This window comes from Camellia sinensis, chromosome 6 (assembly GCF_055761805.1).
Source record: "Camellia sinensis isolate YWXY chromosome 6, ASM5576180v1, whole genome shotgun sequence".
NCBI lineage: Eukaryota > Viridiplantae > Streptophyta > Magnoliopsida > Ericales > Theaceae > Camellia > Camellia sinensis.
The window spans coordinates 36,187,633-36,192,682 of NC_138966.1; positions in this window are offsets into that span (position 1 = coordinate 36,187,633).

Genomic DNA, 5,050 nt, shown 5'->3' on the forward strand with positions numbered 1-5,050 from the left:
AAAGATTCGTACCCAAGAGTGTCACTGGATTTTAGAAGACTAGATTTGCATCAACGGATGAAGTCCAAACACGGTGAAGCACCACTGCATTGTTGTTGTTGAGTTATCCAAACACTTCATTCTGAAGGACTCCAATGATAAAGACTAAGGATAAAGAACCAGAGCTCTTAAAAGTGTCAGAGGATGAAATCGGTATAGATGAATGAAGCCCAAATACGACGAGGCACTGTCGCATCATTGTTGTTAAGTTGTTCCAGCACCTCATTGTAGATAAAGACTCCAATGCCGGAGAAGATGAAAGATAAAGAATCAACGCTCCCTAGAGTGCCAAAGAACTAGATCGATACTAAGGAATGAAGTTCAGATATGGCAGAGCACCATCGTATCATTGTTGTTGAGTGCTTCCGCGGCCTTATCTTCGAGGACTACAAAGATTGAATCATTGACTCTATAGAGATGAATATCCTTGAGCTCAAAGCTCAAATAAGAAGATTATCAACAAATCGACAAAGTAGAGGAGATCCAAGGTAAAACCATCTCGATTACAATGAAGGAGTCCATCTCTAGAACCACTACGCAAGGAGAAACATGACCTAAGAATATAGAAAAACTAGATTAGCGAAAAACTCTCGTTGAATAGAGAGAACCTTCTAAAGAGAGCCGAGATCACAAGACATTTTTGAGGTACGAATTGACATAATCCCAGCCCACAATTAGAGGAAAACTACGTCAATAATTGGTCACTAATGTAATTCATTGATAACTGACCTCCAAAAGAAAAATGCACTCTGAAGAGAGATCTAGAGGGCTATCTTTGTGACATTCTGTCTCAAGTGACCGCTCGAGTGGTGAAACTACCACTCGAGCGGAGATTAGGTGCTCCCAGTAGTTTGTTTTGTAGGCTTAAGGACTGCTCGAGCGAACAAGTGGTCGCTCGAGTGAAGATCAGGGGCTCCCAATATCTTGTTTGGCAAACAGAGATACTAAAAGGTATCGTTCACTGCTCGAGTGGTGAAAAAATCACTCGAGCAGTTTGTGTGATTTTAACATTTTAAAAACCACTTTCTAGATTATTTCTTCCACTCTTCTTTCTCTCTTCCTTCTTCTCTCTCTAAGTCCGAAAACCCTACATTTCTCTCTCTACATATCTCTTATTTCACTAAGTTACAAGCCAAAATCACTTGCAAGAGGTGGAGTCTACATAAGGATCTTCCTTTCTACTGATTGGATTTTGATTTTACGAAGGATTTTTCTAAATAGTCTAGTTTTCTTACTCTTCCTTGAGGTAAGGTTACACTTAAATTAGTATCTCTTTATTTTGAGGATGAGGATGTGGTGACTATAATACTTTATCTGATGATTGAGCCAAAGTTAAGTTTTATGTTTAAGACAAAGGGGATTTTAACCAACATTTATTAAAATTTCAAATAAATTCTTATGGATTGGGAGTATTGGTGTTGAGAACTATCACATATATGAAGAGGGGGTAAAAGCCCCAAATTTGTTAAAACCCTAGTTTTGATTTGCAGAAATATGATGATTGGATGGAACTGAATTTCAAATCTTGAATTGTGTGGATTATTAGAGTTTGGAATACATTATTAATGTGCTTTGAGTTGAGATAGTGGACTTGGAAATTGATAACCCATGTATTCTATTTTCATTGTTCATCTTATGTTTTGTTGAATACTTGATTACTTGGAATGCGGTAAAATAGAGAGTGAGTCTGGGTAGAGAGTCAATTTTGAGAACAATGTATTGTGTTGGTACCCGCGCTAGGAATTAAGGTGCCCAATTGCCTTGTCTTGATCTTATCGCAGGATGAATGTGGGAAAATATTTTTGGGTGTCTGTAGACACCTCATTTTTTACCGACCTTAAGACTCAGACCTCATCGTTTGAGCGCTCGATGATCGCGCATGTTTGTGCTCGTTTCGAGTTTCCGGGATTTTCGACTGAGTGCCTTGCCTCCGGGCCTTTGAACTCTTTGTGTTTTGGCTCAGTTTGTGGACCAAGCCTTGTTGACCTTCCCTGGAGGGAGAGAGAGGTCTGTAGACCACTTTTTGTGGTCGTAGACCACTTTTCCCTCTTGTAGAGTAGATTTCTGAAGCCTTCGGCTGCGCGCCTTGTCTCGGGACCGCTTAACGTTCTCCTCTTGGCTTGGTTTTTGGATCATGCCTTGTTGCCTTGGTCTAGAGGAACACAGAGGTCTTGTAGACCACTTTTTGTGGCCGTAGACCACTTTTCCCTCCCGTAGACCACTTTCTGTGCTCGTAGACTAGTTTTTGAGGCTTCCGGCTACGTGCCTTGACTCGCGGACTTCTGTCTTTCTTCCTTTTTTGGTTTGTTTTTGGAACAAACCTTGTTTTTCTTGCTTGGAGGGTGGAATAAGGGTTGAAGACCAGTTTCTCTCCCTGAAAACCACTTTTCTTCCCGGCCAGCCAGTTTTTTGGTTGCCAACTGGTCTTGGTGGTCTTTGGACCACCAAAAGTGGTCGGTAGCCATGTCACCACCTTGGTTTCTTGGTGCAGACCACCTCTCCCCCCCCCCTTGCCGACCACTTGGTCTCCTTGCAGACCACTTTCACTAGTCGGCCGACCAGTGCAAGTAGCTGGCCAACCACTTCAACTGGTCGGCAGCTTTTCTGCAGTTTCCTGCAAATATTTTCGTGCTAGTTGTGATAGCTGGAGAGCATAGAAAGCATCCTCCATTGCTTGGAGCCTAAAGCTTGTTCAACAAGCTTGAATCTTGATCTTCTATATAAGGGAGCCTCCTCCCTCTTGCCTTAGGTTCAGAAAAATGTACTAGGAGTGATACATATCATCTATCTTTATATTTCTTCCCTTCTCTCTTGTTTTGTGCCTTAAAGTGTAGTTTCTTCATATTTTTTCACACAAACACCTACTTAAACACCTTCATTCTTGGGCTGAGGTTCTTGGAGGTTTGTTCGAAGCACAAAAGTTTGGTTTTGCCTCAGAAGTTGCTGATTTGCTGTGTTTCTTCAAGGGTGAGTCTTTATCCTCTCTTAAGCTTTGTTTTGCTTAAGTTCTTAGCCTTATTTTCATGCTTCTTTTGGCTTAACTTTCAACTGAAAAAAGTTCTAATTTTAAGTGTTTGAAATGTTTGTTTAAGGCTTTGTTGGTGTTGGGGGTGGTCTGCCCCCTCTTCTGCCTTGTTTGGCCTTGTTTTGTGCTATCCTTTTAAGCTATTGGGACCACCTCTTTTTGGCCTTCTCACCACTAAAACTCAGAGGAATTTTAGTGGTGGAAAGTGTGTTTTGAGGTCTCTTCTTGTGTCTTGTGTGCTTGCCTTGTTGGCTCATCAAAGTAACATGTTTGTCAAGCTTGTTTTGGCTCCATCTCAGCCTATTTTTGACCTTATTTTAGTATGGCATACCTCTTTTTTGGCTTAGTTTAGGCCACCTTTGCATGCTCTATACACTTGTAGTGTAATCCTTGCAAACTAGCCTTGCATGCTTATGTTGATAGCTCATCCTTCTAGCATGTTTTGGTCCTATCTCAGCAAGTTTTTTGTGTTATTTTAGTATGCCTTAACTTTATCAAGGGTTGGTTTGATTACCTCTTGCATGCTCCTTGTACTTGTAGTGCATTTCCATTCACTAGCCTAACATGCATCATGCTTTTGACCATCATTCTAGCATATTTTGTCTCTACTTCAGGAAGCTTTTCTTCATGTTTTGCCATGCTCTAGGTCTGATTTAAGTGTTTTAGGTCATGCATGCCTTGCTTTGAATAGCCATGGTGCATTCTAGCCCACTAGCTTTGAGTATTCAAGTCACTAGCATGCATTGCTTGGGCTATTTGCATGATTTGGCATCATTTGGTACATAATTTCAGTGTATGTTGTGTCGTCATACCCTCTCATGTGTCACCCTTTCAATGCTTTGGAGGGTTGGTACTTTATGCTATAAAAATGAGCCATTGTGTATGCCATCTTGCCTAGGCTTTTGGGCTGCCATATCAGTGTGTTTTTAGTCTTATTTTGCCATAATATAACTTTGAGTTTTGTTCGTGAAGTCATCTCATGCTTGGTTTTGCTAGGTGTGGTGTAATCCTTCTTATTGGCCTTGCATATTTCATGCTTCATGCCCTTCATGCTAGCATGTGTTAGCTCTAGTCCATGCATGTTTTAGCATCATTTTGACATGCTCTAGGACTGTTTTGGATTGCCTTGGCCATATGGTTCATGTATTGCATAGCTATAGTGCAATTGGCCTTGCTAGTCTTGAGTCTTGAGCCTTCTAGCATGCTACACTTGTGTTGTTTGAATGGTTTGGCATCATTTCATACATGATTTCAAAGCATGCAGCATTGCCATATCCTCATGTTTGTCACTTCTTCATTGTGTTTGAAAGTTGACTCTTATGCCTAGTTGTTGAGCCATTGCATGAGCATGCAATTTCTTACCTTTCATGCCATCATTTCAGAGTGTCTTGGCCACTATCTTGGCATGTATGAGGTCTGGCCAGGGGTGGTTCACTCCATTGAGCATTGTATGGTATAGCCTTAGTGTTGTGTACTTCACTAGCTTTCATGTTTAAGGACTCCAGTATGCTATGCTTGTGTTCTTTGAATGATTTGGCATCATTTCATGCTTAATTTCAGAGTATATAGTGTTGTCACACTTCCATGTTTGTCACTTCTTAATCATGTTTGAAAGTTGTGCTCTTGTGCTTAGTTGATGGGCCAAAGTGTATGCATGCTTGTATTGCTTTCGGACTTCATTTTCAGCATGTTTTGGCCATTGTCTTGGCATGCATGAGGCTTGTTTGAGGTTGGTTTGGTCCATTGAGGATTGCATTACATAGCCCTTGCATTGCATGTTGTTTGCATTTTATTACATTGCATAATGTTTGCATGTTGTTGCATGCTCATGTTGCATTACATTGTGTTTGGCATGCTTGAGTTGCATTGCATGTTTGGATTAGACGTCAATCCAAACACAAGAAACGAGGAACGTTTCATACTTGAAGTGATGAAACGTGCCTCATTTCTCGGTCGCCGACCCTCATGATCATGCATGATAAAGGT